General features: G+C 44.9%; 1 long non-coding RNA gene across 1 annotated transcript in view; it reads left to right on the top strand.

Annotated features, from left to right (window-relative positions):
• Positions 1–3576: 3576 nt before the first annotated feature.
• The window catches only part of LOC119242776 (uncharacterized), a 47570-nt gene continuing 34977 nt past the window's right edge, over positions 3577–16169 (top strand). The window contains exons 1-2 of the long non-coding RNA XR_005124575.2: positions 3577–3678; positions 3997–4273. This is a non-coding gene — a long non-coding RNA (uncharacterized LOC119242776). The remainder of the gene's footprint in view (positions 3679–3996; positions 4274–16169) is intronic.

Here is a 16169-nt window from a genome sequence, read left to right as displayed (position 1 = left end):
TCTTGTCACTGCATCAGTGGGAGATGCAAAAATCTGAATTCCCTTTGTGAATGTTCACTGAGGTGAGCCTTTGTTGTTTGTGCATCTTGTATATGCATTTGTAATATTTATATGTCAATCACATAGTTTATTTTCAAAGAGGTAGGTTAAGTCTTCTGCTTTCTATTTCACAGTTGAGCAAGCTCAACTTAAAAGTCTTGAGTTTTTGCCATTGAATCAGGAATGGAATGCGGGTTCTGCGCCTTCCCTGCTGCTGTCAGAGGGCTTACTTTTATCCATTTGTGTGATTAACCTTTTTCCCACATGCTTCACCCTTTTTCTCTAAAAAGCTGTGGCCACATAGAAGATATTTTCAGCTCTGTGGGCCCTCTGGTCTCTGCCATTGTGCAGTTAAAGCGGGTATGATGATAGAGGAACCAGCGGGTGAGGTGGTCTTCTAATAAAGCTTCATTTATAGACCATGAAATTTCAGTTTCACATAATTTATGCATATCATCAAATAGTATTACTTCATTGTTTTCTTTTCAAAAACATAAAAACCTTTCTTAACTCCTGGCTTACACGGTGTTGGGTGGCCACTATGTTTGGCCCGCAGGTCTCAGTTTGCCAGCCCTGGTATTAGAACTCTGACAGCAAAGCAACCTGAGTTGCAATTTGCATCACAGTTTATGTATTTCTTTGTGTGCAGGCAAAGGGAGCAGCCCACCAAAGAATGACGCTCTTTTGGTTGTAAAAGTTCCAGCCTATTTAGCACATCACCAATTTCATGGCTCATGGGTTAAACTAGAAAGTTCTCTGAAGAGTAGTTTTGTCTCTGCTCTGTCTCTTGTGTTTCCTCTGATTTCTTCCCTTTTCATTTAATGAGAATAAACAAAATGTCCTAGGCTAAGAACAAAAGGATTTATCAAATGTAAACTGAACCATCTGTTATTGAACCCAACCCTTCTGTCTGATTAGTGCCCCAAGGCAGTCAAGCTTTATAGCTCTGATGTGCTATGTGAAAGAGGAAAAAGAAGGCAGAGCCACCCAGTAATGAGGATCGCACCTGCATTGGGAGACCCATACAGGTAGCAAAAGAAATAGTAATTTGAAGACTTTATAAATTATAGTTCTTAAGAACTTTTATATTCATTTTGATAAAAATGAGAAAGGAAGCCATGGCGTGTGAAAAGAGCTGGGAAAGTCACCTGTAAATTTGTAAAAACAACACCTGATGGCCTATATGTTTCTGATTCTCAGTGGTTTCCTAAGGCACACATCCTGTGTCACCCCCAAATGTAGCTGCAGATTTTGTGCATTGAGTTTTGGCCGCCCCAGGAATAGAAGCTCTTTGAGCAACGCCGCACAGACCCAGAAGGTGATCGTGAGCACCCTAAGACTTGGGGTACACTTTGCTGCAAGTACAGAGGTGTCGCGTGTCACCCAGTGGGCAGCAAGGAAAGCTCGTGTGTACTGGAACAAGTGAGAATTTGGCTTGGTGGAGTTTATGGGATGGAAGTAAAGGCAGAAAACTTTCCACTCATAGAAAGAGGGCTGAGTGTCACCCAGGGAGCAGTGCTATACAGCCGTCCACGCTGACCTGCCCATATACCGGTCAGCAGGACAACAGCAGGGAGAATGGACATTATGTGCTGTTGTGATGGGACCCCCAGAACTCCTGGAAACAGGCTGGGTACCCAGCATAGCATCCTGCTTTGACGACCTCGAGTGTGGTTCAATGCTCAGTGTTATTTGGGTTAATTTGGTAGGTTATTTTTGGCCTCTTGGAACACTCAAAAATGTTTTCATGTAAATGAATGGTAATTATGTCTTTGCTTTTCACCATTTCAGCTTGGGGAAGAATTCATAGGGATGCTGAATCTGTAATTACATCATCCTTCCTTCCTTCCTCATCTGAACCCTCTTCACTAGGCTGGGTGGTAGGGCTTATGAATCAACAAACACCGTTCTTGTATGACTCGATGTGGCTGCTGTTCATTTCCAAAATTATGATTTTCAATAGAAGTAGAAGGAGAAGCACCATCTGCGTCCCCAAATCCTCTTTCCATGTAAGACTTCAAGACTGCTCGAGTTATATTTTTCTTCCTTCTGACTATGCTGCTGCTTGCCATGAATCAGCAGAGATGAGTCCATACCTAATATGCAGTTTATTTTATATTTTGCCAGAACCGTATCTTCTATATTAGGTTTTTAAGAATTTTTGTTTCTCCAGCCTGCATGTTACTCTAAATATCTCAGTGATCGCGCGGGTAAACGGCGGGAGTAACTATATTTTGCCAGAACCGTATCTTCTATATTAGGTTTTTAAGAATTTTTGTTTCTCCAGCCTGCATGTTACTCTAAATATCTCAGTGATCTAAGTAATAGAGGTCATTTTAGCTCCTTGTATCAAAATCCTGAGTTTAAGCGTTTGATGGCCCTTCCTCCATGTACTGTGTCAGGGAGGCAGGCAGTCTAACAGCAAGGACATCAAAATGTGTGTGGAGAGTAGACCCTGACATCTGGCTCTCAAGCTCACCGCAGTGGGACTCCCCAGCATCCCTTCTATTTCTCTGTGTGGTGGGAAGTTGAGAGCCCCGGGGGTTTGTTAATGTCCAAAGAGGCACACACACAGAAGTGTTTTGCAGGGGGTTTATGCAAGTGACTGCAAGTCAGTGCTGTTGCTGTTTTGTTATTGTTACTTGTTTGTTTCCTGCTGCTTGCCCAGGCACCATCTCCATCAGGGCCTGTCTCTGTTGCTCACGTTTCTATCTGAGGCAATGTCTCACAAGCCTGTGTTCTTTTTCTTCTGTGCTTTCCTGACTGGTTCCTCCTTTGTCAGGTTAGGATGACCACACTGAGCCCAGGTGTTTGTCACGAGGGTGAGCAGAGCCTCCCCTAAGTCCAGTTCTTTGGAGTTGAAATCATTTCTTATCCGCATGTTGTCCTGTGTCTCTGGCTTCATGAAAAAGTCACCCCAAGCCAGAAATCTGGGGCCCACCACTTGTATTTCATCAACAGTGAAGTCTATGAGTCGATCTCCTTTAAAATGTTGACGGGGGTGACTGTCCATTTCTCTTACCACCACTTTAGTTCAGGTGCTTGTCCTGTATACCCAGCTTCCTTGCAACGCCTTCTCGTGCTTCTTTGGTGGTAGAATTCTCTGCCCTGCCTTCCACTCACTCTCCTTGCAGGCGCTGCTGACTGGAAGCCACCCATGAACTAGTTCCCCTGAACAGTACAGTAGTGGTCTTGTTCCTGAGTTGGTCAGAAATGCATCTCATGTTTTCCCATTAAGAATAGGTGATAATTAACCATATTCTAGATTATGTAATCTGTTTGGACCTATGATAAACGACTATTTTTTTTTATTGCCCTACACTTTTCTGTCTGTTAATTATATTGAAGATGTGCAGTGCAGACACCTCACTAAATTGTTGGCAATGTCTTCTGACCTGTGTAATATTTTAGAGAAAATCATATCTATCCATAATGAATGCACCTCTTCTTTAAAATAAGAATAAGATCATATTAAAGAAGCATCTAGCAAGTCCTGTTTTATCAACTATTTTCTTCTTTTTAAAAATCTAGATTTGGGCCTCCCCTGGTGGGCGCAGTGGTTGAGTGCTGGGCTGCGAAGCTGCCTGCAGCCTCTGCAGCGCTGGTTCAATCCCCGGCTGCCAGCAAGGGTCCCACAAGGTGCGACAAACCTCTCCTGCCGCGCCCACTGCTCCCCTCAGCAGTGTATTTCATCAGTCTACCTGTTCTGTTCCCAGCTCTGGCTCTGGTGAATTCTCTCACCCTCCCACGCTTCTGACTGTACCCAGTGCTTGTATAAATAAATAAATAAATCTTAAAATAAAAATCTAGATTTACTTCAATTTTGCTAAATGCCTTTTCAGTGCTGATGAAAATAATTGTATAGTTTTTCTCTCCTCTGAATTATTAATAGCTTTATTAAACAAGTTTTACTTTGCTGGGATGAAGCTCACTTGGTTATCTGTGTTTCCCTTCTAGTGTGTGAGAGGACATGGCTGCCAGTGGACACCAAGCGGGACACCAAGCTGGACCTGGGCCCTGGGGGGGTCTGTGCTTCCTCCTTTGTGCTGGGAATGTGTGTTCCACCAGTCTCACTGCATGGAAAACTGCTTCATGGCTTTGTGAAAGCACTATGTTGTTGGCACCATTGAGACAGACACAACTAAACCCTGCTGTGGGCTCTCCAATCTTTAGGGTTCTGGTAGGCAGATGTGAAAATCTATTCATCTTCAGTGGCCCCAGACAAGACTCATAGGTAAGTTCCCTGGCTTATGAGAACTGCCACCTCCCCATCTGGAGGGGCCTGCCTCTCTTGTCTCTTCCTGACCTCCTTGTTTGGGGAATGCTTTCAGACTTTACATGGAAAACTCCCGAGTTTACAAACTGACACATGCTGATACACTGCGTATTTTTACATCAATAATCATACATCAGTTTGTTCATACTTTATTTCCCAATGTAAAGTTTGTAAATTTAGATTTCAGTATTATCCATGCACCTTTGAATTGAATTGAATTTTTTTTCTCTTTTTTATGCTCTAAAACAGTGTAAATAGCATTGGAATTCTGTGATCCTAAAATATGCACAGTTCTCCACAGTAGCATTTGAGTCTGATGCTCTTTACTGGGGTAGTTCTTTTATCTATTTCTTTTTCTAGGATTGACATTGGCCTGTTTAGAGCATTACATTTTGTTCTTCTTTTGTCAGTTGAGTTAAATTACAATGACTATAAAAATGTTCTCTTTGTCCAAGTTTCAACATTCATTTTCTCACAATTTTATGCAAAGTAGCCTTTTTAAGATTTTTATCAAATTTATCTGTGTGGTCGTTTGACCCTTCCCTTTTCTTATTTTGTTTATTTATACTTTTTTAATTGATTATGTTATTCAGTATGTAGGAAATTTTGTCCAAGTATTGACTTTTTATTTATATGTCAGCTCTACAATATTTTTCCATCTCCTGGTTCATCAATTTTGAATTGATACTTCAAGTGCATATGCTAAATGACCAGCCATGAAGGCCTAGACTGTGGTGTGAGTGACGTTACACAGAAAGGGAATACAAAGGGATTTTGAACACAGAGGAAATTTATACAGTGGTTCCCTTGAGAGAGAAATTTATAAGTGGCCAGCGTTCCTTTTCAGGGAGAATTGGTGTCCGGTGAAATTACACCAAGACGATGCCGTTGTGCCTTTATCCACGTGCCCTGCACTCATCACTCCAGTAGATACTAAGAACCTGCTCTGTTCTGGACAAGGTGTAGGATTAGAGGATCTAGGATAAGGCAAGTCTCTACTTGCTTGGAGCTAATGGTTTAGTGAAGGGAGGGAAAAACGTATGCACATATATAATAAGCCCTGCAATTAGTATGTAGGGAAGCATAAATCGGGATAAAAGGGACAGGAGGCATGTGGATGGGGTGACTTGATAGTTTATATACAGTACCAAAGAAGGCCTCCTTGATGAGTTGGTATTTGAACCTAGAATTAAAGAAGGGGTGAGTCAGCCATGGATCTACCTGGAGAAGCTGAGATGCAGGTAGAGGTAACAGTTACTGCAAATGCTCACAGGTGGGCTGATGGTTAATTTTCTGTGTCAATGTGACTGGGCCAAGAGATGCACAGATAATTGGAAAAAATATTTTCTGGGTGTGTCTGTGAGGGTGTTTTGGACAAGTTTAGCATTTAAGTTGTTAGGCTGAGTAAAGAAGATTGCCCTCCCCAATGGGCATGGCCTTGTCAATCAGGCGAAGCCTGGACTAGAACAAAAATGCAGAGGTAGGGCAAATCTCATCTGCTTCTGCCCTTGAACCTCAGCACCCCTGGTTTTCAGGCTTGGAGGTTCTGGCTGAGACTTACCGCAATGGCCTCCCGTTCTCAGGCCTTTGGATTCAGAATGAATTATTATGCCATTGGCTTATCTGGTCCTCTCGCTTGCAGGCAGCAGATTGTGGGACTTCGCGGCCTCCCTCATCATATGAACCAATCTCTGTAAGACCTCTCCATAAAATATGTTAAGAAGTATATATCCTATTGCCTCTATTCTCTGGAAATTACCAATGGACAGAGTTAGATATAGCCTAGCAACAGCAAGGAGACCCATGTGCTGGAGTAGAGCAAGAAAGAATTCAGGAGGAATTCAGGAAGTGGATGGGGACAGAGTGTGGTTCCATGGGGCCTGGGAGGCCTGTGGCTTAACTGTGGATGGACAGGAGGCATCCAAGTGATGAACAGAGGCCACACCACCTTTCCTATGTTCCCAGGATTGTTCTGGCTGCTCTGTTGAGGACAAATGGAGGGTGTCAGCGTGCAGGCAGACAGGGCTTTTGGGGACAGTGTTGCAACACTCTAGGGGAGTGAGGGAAGTGGACTCAGATGCAGGTGAGGAGAAGTGGATTCAGCATATAATCTGAAAATAAAGACCACAGGGCTTACTGGTGAATTGGACATGGGTGTGAGAAATAGAGGTAAATGAAAGCTAGAAATCCACAATTTTTGGCCTGAGCAATTGAAAGGTCTTAACTCCATAGTCAATAAAATAAGAGACTGAAAAGTCTGCAGGTGTTGGGGAGTGTTCAGCAAACCTCAGCATATGGCTGTTGCTGTTCCTTGGCTCAGATTTGCAGACATGTGCCTGGGTACCCCATAATTTATGTGCCTGGGTACCCCACATGTGCCTGGGTACCCCATAATTTATGGAGCAGAGGTGTTAGCTACTGTTTGCATAAGGCGTACTGGTGACAGAACATGCATTTAAATATCATGAATGCAACCCAGAGCACATGGGCATGGTGATTTAGATTGCCTGTCATTTGTAATTGGGTTTTTATATCATCATGTACAAAAATTTATAGGGCTGCTTAACTGGACCCGCCATTCTTTCAGTTCCTAGTTTTGTCTCTGCCACATGCCCACCCACCTCTGCCTGCAAGGCTAACCTAGGTGATCCAAGATTTCCTTCTCATAAAATGTGCCTTTCAGGCCAATAGAAAAAGGCCGGAGGCTTCCTTTTTGAAAAGCTAGCCCGTGTCATCTTTCAGCATGTCTAATAAAATGATAATGTTGAGGGCAAATGACAGTAGTGATTTTTTTATGTAGAAGAACTCTAGCTGCTTTCTCTGAATGATGGTTTTTGGTTTTTCAGGCCACATTCTGAATATTCTAGATACTTTAATTTTAATTTTGCCTGCATGTTTACATGGGTTAATTCAGCTACAGATCTGTGTATGGAAATCTGAGGCGCACTAGTCTAAGTGGAATTGGAATACAGCACAGACCTCTCCTGTCGTATCCAGTGAGAGAAAGAACATGAGTCTGAGCACAGGGGAAGCAGAGAGGAAACAAGAACCCAGATTTAATCAGAAGGAACCAAAGTGAACATAGTCCTGGATCAAGACTGTGACAACTCACAAGTATATGTAATTGGGGTAGGCTTAGGTTGGTCCTGAAGACTCCTGGGAAAAGGGTGGAAGCTAACCCCACAGCAGGAGCAGACACAATATAAGGGACGCGTGATCGAGATATGTACTCTGCTGGGCATGTGCTGTCAAAGTCATGACCTTGAGTAACAGTAGCTGCCGTGGTCCAGCTCCCGGGGACAGCAGGACAGCTCTTGCTGTCCAGGGGTGTTGTGTGTGTTGATGGGTTTCTGTCACTTTTAGAGACACCACCTTCCTGTCAAGGAGAAATGGGCAGAGTGATTGCTGGAGTGTTCAGGATGGAGCTGGTTTCCTGGGTATAGCTCAGTGTGGACAGATTCCAGAAGGGCTGGAAAAGGGCATATGGGATTCTAAAGAAAGAGGAACCTTGTGGGGTGAACTCATTCTCCTCTCTATCTTTCGGCTGCATATTGCTTGTTTATAATGACTTTTTTCCCAATCAAAACTACTCTTTTTCATTATTTAAAAACAAATAAACAAAGCCAAGTACAGGAGCCATAAGCAGAATGTCATAGTGGGTGGGGGCTTGGGGTCAGATATTTTGGAGGTGCGTTCTCCATCTCCCATTTCATTTGGCATATGATCCTCTGCAAATTACTTTATTGCTCATCAATAAAATGGAATTTCTAATCATTTCTACTCCATAGGGTTGTTGTGAAGAATAGGTGCGTGGGAATGCATGTAAAGCACCTGGCATATTATCTAATCAGTGAATGCAAGCTCTTATTAATCAGGCAATTAACTGCTCTGCCAAAAAGTGTTTCCATGTCAAGAAGCCACTGAAGAGAAAACACAGCTCAGGCATTTAGTAGGCACTGAGAGATAATATTTATCTCCAAAGTTGCTATGTCAAAATAAAAATAACTGATTTTGAATGTGGGAATTTATCTAGTAAGGACTTCAAAAGCAAAACTGGTAAGGAAAAAGGTCCACATTTCCCATTCTAGGGGTTCTTGCCTCCCAAAAGGCATTAACCGAGGCGGTAACTCTCCAGTGTGCTCACAGACTGTTCACAGAGAGAAAAGAGGAGCAGGGCACAGAGGATTCAAAATACAAACTCCTGATCAGACTCCGAGCTCGCCCGTCCCTTCCTGGGCAAACACCCAATTAAACATCGGGGCTCGGTGCTGTGGCAGTATCCTGGCAGCTGGGTGGGGGGAGAATTACGGGGACCACACCTGAGGGGAGAGGTCACACACGGTCCACAAATGAACAACAGTGTAAGAAAATAAATAATATAAAGAGAGAATAATTACATTTTTAATGTTGATGACCCGCTGTTTCTGGCTGTATAAACTATTATTGAACTATGTTTAGGGGGATAGTGTGAAATCTGTCAGGCTGCTTCCCAGGTTCAAATCCTTTCTTTCATTAGCTGGTAAATTGTCCAAACATTCTTGACACTTTTTCAGTTAACATCAAGAAAACTTGGCCAACAAAATAAACACCAAACCATTTTAGAGAAAGTGAAAATGCCCCTCATTCCTGGCCTCTCTGGACAACTGTCCCAGGTATGGGTCAGGCCCGGCTGCTTGTCAAAGCTTGTGTGCTTCATCTGATTTCCCAGAGAGCACGTTGATACGTGTGCCGACAGCACTCCTAGTTAGCAAGGTGTGCCTGAGGAATGGCAGTGTGAATTATATGGGTAAGAAATAATAAACTGGGCCTCCCCTGGTGGTGCAGGCGGTTGAGCATACCGCTGTGAAGCTGTCCACAGCCTCTACAGCACTGGTTCGATCCCAGCCAGCTGGCAAGAATCCCAGAACAGGCAGAAATACACTGCTGAGGGGAGCAGGGGGTGAAACAGGAGAGGTCTGCTGTGCCATGTGGGTAGCTCCCTGGCTGGATGGGGGATTGAACTCGCACCGCAGAGCTTCACAGTGCTGTGCTTAACACTGCGCACCAGGGAGGCCCAGTTTAAATGGGTGTCAGTTTAAATGGGTGTCAGATGTGGCCCCCTTGATGAAGTGAGGCTTGAGCAAAGATTTAAAGGCAGGAAGGTGAGTCCAATGGCGAGCAGGAGAGGAGCAAAGATAAGGGCTCCTGCAGAACAGCTGGCAGGCAGGAACAGTGCAGAGGCAGACTTGGCTTGAGAGGAGTGAGGAAGGAGTATTGGTGGTGGTGAGGGATGGAGTGGAGGAGGGGATGGAGGAAGGGCTGGGAGGTAGGGGCCGAAGACACTGACCCCTGACCCAGAAGTGGGAAAGTGGGGACACTTTGCAGGAGCAGGTCATTTCTGTGGCCTGGTATAAACTACATCCCAGGGTCTGCGACTTCCTGGAGCACGGGCGGGGTTAGGGAACAGTATGTGGGGCCAACCTCGAGGTTTTCTGTGAAAGATGGCTGCTGAAGGGAGGTTTTTTTTTTTTTAAAGTTTATTTTAATTTTTTGATTGGTGTCGCCGCATTCAGGCATGATAGTTGGGCGTCATTGGTGTCAATGAGTGTCTCTACCACATCCAGATCGCGGCTGAAGGACTGATCCCTCCCCACCTGTCAGCCACCATCCCGCTACTGCTTGTTTTCAAGGCAGGAGAAACAGCAGTGTTTTGTGTGAGGATGGCATGACTGAGGATTGGCAGAAAAATGAGTGATGTGGGAGACAGGAGGAAAATTGTATGTGCTTGGTTAAATGAGAGGGAAGGTCTCAGATTGCTGGTGGAAGAACCCAGAAGGTTCCTCTGCATTAGTAGCAAGACAGGCAGCCGGAGAGATTCAGTTGGAGGAAGGGAACCCACTGTCCAGAACCCTAGTTCTGTGAACTGTTTGGTGTATGTCTTTGCAGGTGCTTCTGGGTGGGGGGTGGAGGGTGGGGAGATTAGTATTTGCATACTGTGGGCAAGACATGCAGAGAAAAAGCAAAGTACTCATCTGGCCTTTTGCTTTATGTGCTCATACAGACAGATCCTGTCCTTTGAGCTGCCTTTGTGGTGGTCACAGAAGGAACACACGTGTACACACATGTACACACACATGCCTTGGCTTTCTGCTTTAAAATGTTGGCTCCATCACTGCTAGTTGATGGTTAATGTTAACCTTAGTCAAACTAGCTTAACCTTTGCCCTTTATAGGGATAAACTTGGGGTTGTGATGATTCATGTGAAAATACAGTAGAACTCTGATTAGTGCTGCGAATGCTACTGGCTATTTTTATATTTACATAAAATACCTAAGGAAAGTGGATCCTAAGAACAAACCCACTCCCTAGTGGGAGTTAAGTGAATGAGCTGCTGTGGTGAATGTGTTGGAGACTTCATTGGTTCTGCGGAAGCGATGGCTGCGTACATTTCCCAGCTAGTGTCTGGAAGCCATCCTCCCCATCTTTCTTGCAAACATCACCTCCTCCAAAGGCACCTTCCCATCTGGGCTCAGCTTTCCCTCGGTCTGGTGTCCAGGCCTCCCAGTGCTCCTGCTGTCCTCCCTCACCCTCTGACAGGTTTAAATGCTTTTCTTAAATTATGCTATTATAAACCATATTTAGTGACCACCTATGGGTTCTAGTTCATGTATATATCTCTGAAGAATAAATTCCTACAAGTGAAATTTAAAAAAATTAATTGCTTTGAAAATTGCATAGGCATTTCCAAATTACCCATTACAGTGGTTTATAGCTGTTATTAAAAAGTTTCTGTGTCAGGTATCTGTTTTTAATAAAACAATTTCATGGTCCCATGTGTACTTACAGTTTTTGTTGCTTGATAAAATGCCTGAAGACACCGCTGAACTTTACTTCTCATAGCAGCAGCATTTTCAGCTTGTGTTTGAAAAAAGTTCAGATGTATGAACTAAATCAAGGTGACTTAGCTGGCTCATGATTTGCTTCATTAACTGTTCGGAAAGGAGCCTGTTCCCCAGGGGTCTGCTGCTGGTGTTCTGCTGCTTCGTCCCCTTTACCCACGCTCCTTCCCCTCCCCTTCTGCTGGCCATCTATGGTCTTATAATTACCTTTTTTATGTGAAATATTTATGTTTGTTTTCTTACATAGTTGCTATTTTTTTTTAAAGATTTATTTATGCATACACTAACTGGGACACAGGCCAGAGGTGTGGGGGTGAGAGGATTTACCAGAGACAGAGCGGGGAGCAGAACAGGCAGAGTGACTGAAATAACTGCTTAGGGGAGTAGCGGGCGAGTCAGGAGAGGTCTGCTGCGCCATGTGGGTTGCTCCCTGGCCTCCCAGGGATCGAACTTGTGCTGCAGTGGCTGGCGATAGCTTGATAGCGCTGTCTTTAACCCCTGCACCACCAGGGAGGCCCTGTTGCTAATTTTGAACAGTATCTGATTTCTACTCTCTGGTGTCCTCTCTGTAGTTCTCTCTCCACACCCCTGCCATCCATCCCCACTGTCCCTTGTGCCCCTCCCTCCCCTATTCTGGTCCCACTCCCTCCCCCTCCCCTGCTATAGCCCTCAGGTCTGTGGTCAGCTTGCAGGTTTTGTCTTTTTCCTGTCCCTTTGTTTGGTTTCTGTATATTTTGCATATAAATGAAACCATCTGATACTTACCTTTTTCCTTCTGGCTTATTTGCTTAGCTCTACCCATATCACAGCAAATGGCATGAGTTTGTCTCTTTTGGTCACTGAATAGTATTCCATACCCCCAAAACATGAATGGGTCAAGAAAACTTGGCTTATAATTATCTTTTTTTTAAAAAAAATATTTATTTATATAAGAACCGGGGTACAGGCCAGGTGCGTGGGAGGGTGAGAGGATTCACCAGAGACAGAGCGGGGAACAGAACAGGCAGACTGACTGAAATACACTGCTGAGGGGAGTAGCAGGCAAGACAGGAGAGGTCTGACGTGCCATGTGGGATTCTCACTGGCCGGCCGGCCAGTATTAAACCCACGCTGCAGAGGCTGTGGACAGTTTCACAGTGCAGCGCTCAACTGCCTGCACCACCAGGGAGGCCCTTATAATTATTTTTTAACATGAATTTTAGCACAGATTCAGAAAGGGAATGAACCCAAAGTGATTCCTCTCAAAACCTATGGGTGGAGCCATTCTCTAGAACTCTCTGGCCCTAACAGGGCAACTCTTTGTAACTTCATGCTGCTTCCTGGACTAGCTTCTCCCCGTCAAGCTCCTGGCTTCTCTCCATGGACGCCCTTGGCTGGGAGGTCAGTTGAAAATGCCTGGACATCTGGGGTCTAGGAGCAGTCAACCCAGGGAGAGGAGCATGTAGCTCATCTATGGAAGTCCTTTTTTTGTCTCCAAGTTCTACTTTTTTCTAGGCTTTTCGGTGATGAGTAAAGAATGAAGGGCATGTGTGCAGACAGCTCAGCCTGCCTGACTGCTGGGTGTCACCGTGGCAGTGACATCGGCACCATCCGCACGGTGTTTAACACTCCTCTGTGTACCTCCGGGACTTGTCTTAGGCATGTGGAAGCGGTAGGAAGCTTTTCATTTGTTCACTCTGTGCCTAAATGGTGCCTGATTGCGCGTCTTTGTTAGGACTAAAGAAAGCTTGACTGAAATATGCCGGGCTTTCTGATTGCAAATATTTGAAGGAAAAATTGGAACTTATCTTCTTGGGCACAGCCTGTATTCTTAGTCATTTCCCAAAAAGTGTGGAGAGAAGGGTTGAAAGATTTCCCAAAGTTCTTAACACCATTCAGGTCTTTTAATCAAAGCAAGGTGTGTGGGAAAACCTGCCCCATGTTGAATAGAAACATTCTTCCTTTTTTGGAGCATTTCTTTCTTTATTCTTCCTGAATGATTGTTAGATGCCAGACATTAAGACTTTTTTGAATGGATTTGAATACAAAAAGAAAAGCCGTGGTAATCTCCTTTATGTGTGTATTATTTTTGGGAAATTGCTTCTACACAGATTAAGCTTTATATCCAAGCTTAGAGGTAGAAGCCGGCTAGTAATAAAATTGTTCTTTGTGGGGCCTGGTGGCAGCTTGCTGCAGGAAGCTTATTCAGATACGGGCATTTCAATATTCCTAGCAGAAAATAAAATCTTTCTCTCTTAATCACATGATACCAGGCCAGTGCCTCCTTACTAATCCTGCCTTTATGAAATGAAGCCCTAAAACCTGCTAAGTATCCTGGAATTCAGAGAATTGCTCTACTAGAAAGAGATGAGATGACGTTTCATCACTGCCCAGAGGTTCTGCTCGGGCAGATGAGCCCAGGGTGATGGCGCTTGCTCCCAGCAGTCCTTGGCGTGGCCTGGCTGACCAGCGCTCAGGGAATGGACCATCGCTGGCCCGCAAGTGCGGGCTCCAGTAAGGCTCCTCTCGGAGCCCCTGAAACAGTGCCCAATTCCATGTCTTGGTCAGGACTAAAGAAAATTTGATTGAATATTCTGTTCCCTCGGTGACTGATTGCCCAGTTGGTATTAAGCAATCTTATTTCAATTAGATTCTGAAAGTGCAAATACTGTTAGAAACATAATAGTTAAATACTTGAATCTGTTTCTCTTCTCCATTGGCCAGCAAAACTTTAGGTAGAAAAAGCCAGAAAGTAGTTATTATTATTACTTTATTTGGGGCAAAATTTGACCTTTACTTTAGATAACACAGGATTTGATTTGCACTTAGGCATACACTTGAAGGGCGTGGTTTGTTGATGCTGTTCAACTATAACAAATAATAATTTGTTTGGTCAAGCAAAGTGAAATAGATGGTCATTGAATTGTCTCTCAGACATCTTTCAGTAAAGGCCGCTGAAGTCACCCAGGCTGGTCCACCTCTTATCCGCAAGGCTATTTCCAATGTTGTTAGCTTGGCCCCCAAAGGGGGCTTTGAGCCAAGGTAGAGGCGTTGTCTTCTGGTGTGTGCATGTCCTGAGCGCTGGGACAGCAGTGAGTCTCGCTCCAGTCTGTCAGGAGCTCGGGACGGTGTGCATTAAGAGCGCTTTTCAGAGCTGGGCCTGGCGGTGGGAGGCAGCTAGCGGAGAACTTGCTTCCAGCCACAGAACAACGCTGCTTGGCCTTGGGAGCTGCTGGCGGGAGGCTGGGTGTCATGAGGACCCTGTTTATGTGTAGATGGACAACTAAGCAGAGCTCTGTGGGCTGACATTTCTGACAGTGTCCACTCTCCCCAGCCTCCTGGTTGCCTGTTTGTTCTGTACAGAGTGAGGGCCAGAAAATTGGTGTTAAGCAAAACTGACTTCAAACAGTGTATAATTGCTGATGGCAGGTTGGTTTTTGTAGCATTCAACCTAAAGAATAAATCAGTGGTATCTGTACTCAGCGGAAAAAAAGTTTCAGCTGCCATTCTTTCTCTCCTTGGCTTCTAGTCATGAGGTCCATGTTTTGTTCTGACTCCCCCATTCACCCGCTTTCCGATAGAGACCATCCAAATCCCTGTGGGCTATAAGGCCCCCATCCTTATTCTGTTTCCTCAAGGCCACAGTTCCCCTGTGTTTTGTCTTCTAGAAGTGGCCGGGTTTTCCAGTTTTCCAGTTCTCCAGGGTCCCAAGTTGTTGACCCTGCCCATCCTCTTGAACCCCAGTGCTCCCTCCCGGTCTTCCCCGTTTGTGCCCTGGCTGCCCTTGCTCAGCGTGGCCAACACTGCAGCCCTCTCACCTGTTCCCACACCTTCCCCTGCTGAGGGCTTGTTGTATTTCAGCCTCTGACACCAGTTTCCTCTCCATCTGCCATCCAGCTGATCCACTAATGGTATGTACTTAAGGATTTGTTAAGGCAACCTCTCATTTCAAAGTATAAATTACTTTATTAGTCAGAACAAGCCAATTGTTTCCTCCCACCACCCCCCCACACCCAAATAAATTTGAAAATCTCAGTGGTGTAATATGCTTATTTCTGACTCACAGTTCAGTCTAATTGGATGTTTGGTGGCTAAGCATCCTGATGGTGATTCATTTTGTAACTTCTGCAGCACCCCCATCTTCAACAGGTGCCACGTGGAGGATGGGGGGAGAGGCGAGGGCTGCCGCTGATCGGCCATTTGGTGTCCACCCACAAAGCCCGTCTCACTAGCTGTCTAAAGTCCAGTGATTCTCCGTGGGAGGTGGCTGCATGACTATTCAAACTTTCTCTTTCTTTTATTAGTCCAAGATTTTGGAGGAAACACTGCATCCTTTTTGTATGGAGGAAAAATTACAGTAGGATAACTTGCATCATTAAATACTAAACTGGTTAGAAAGCAACATCTGGGGCCTCCCCGGTGGCGCAGCGGTTGAGCGCTGGGTTGCGAAGCTACCCGCGGCCTCTGCGGCGCCAGTTTGATCCCAGGCTGCTCCCCGGGCCACCGGAGGAGGGTCCCACATGGTGTGCAGACCTCTCCTGCCGCCCGCTGCTCCCCTCAGCAGTGTACTTTGGTCCTTCTGCCTGCTCTGCTCCCCGCTCTGGCTCTGGTGAATTCTCTCACCCTCCCGCGCTTCTGACTGTACCCAGTGCATGTATAAACAAAACAAACAAACAAACAAATAAATAAATAAGACATGCCTCTAGAAAATTAAAAAAAAAAAAAAAAAGAAAGCAACATCTGGAAGCAGCTGCTGACTCCTTGGATATTTTAGATAACAGGATGTCCGTGTGCTCTCCACTGCGGTGGACAGGCTCCAGGAGGGAGGAGGGGGCGCTGGATGCTGTTAATGGTGTTAACGCCCTTTGTAATTGTCCTTTATTGGGCAGATGTTTAACTGCCTCTCTGCCAGGGTGCATTCCTGAACCCCTTGTTTGTATGTTTTTTAGATAAACTTCCCACTTGGTTCAATACAATCCATATTTTAATTAAAAAAA

This window comes from Talpa occidentalis, unplaced genomic scaffold, assembly GCF_014898055.3.
Source record: "Talpa occidentalis isolate TD23 unplaced genomic scaffold, MPIMG_talOcc4v2.1 talOcc4.13, whole genome shotgun sequence".
NCBI lineage: Eukaryota > Metazoa > Chordata > Mammalia > Eulipotyphla > Talpidae > Talpa > Talpa occidentalis.
The sequence above is the reverse complement of the archived record's forward strand: the minus strand, read 5'-3'. Positions and strand labels throughout refer to the sequence as shown.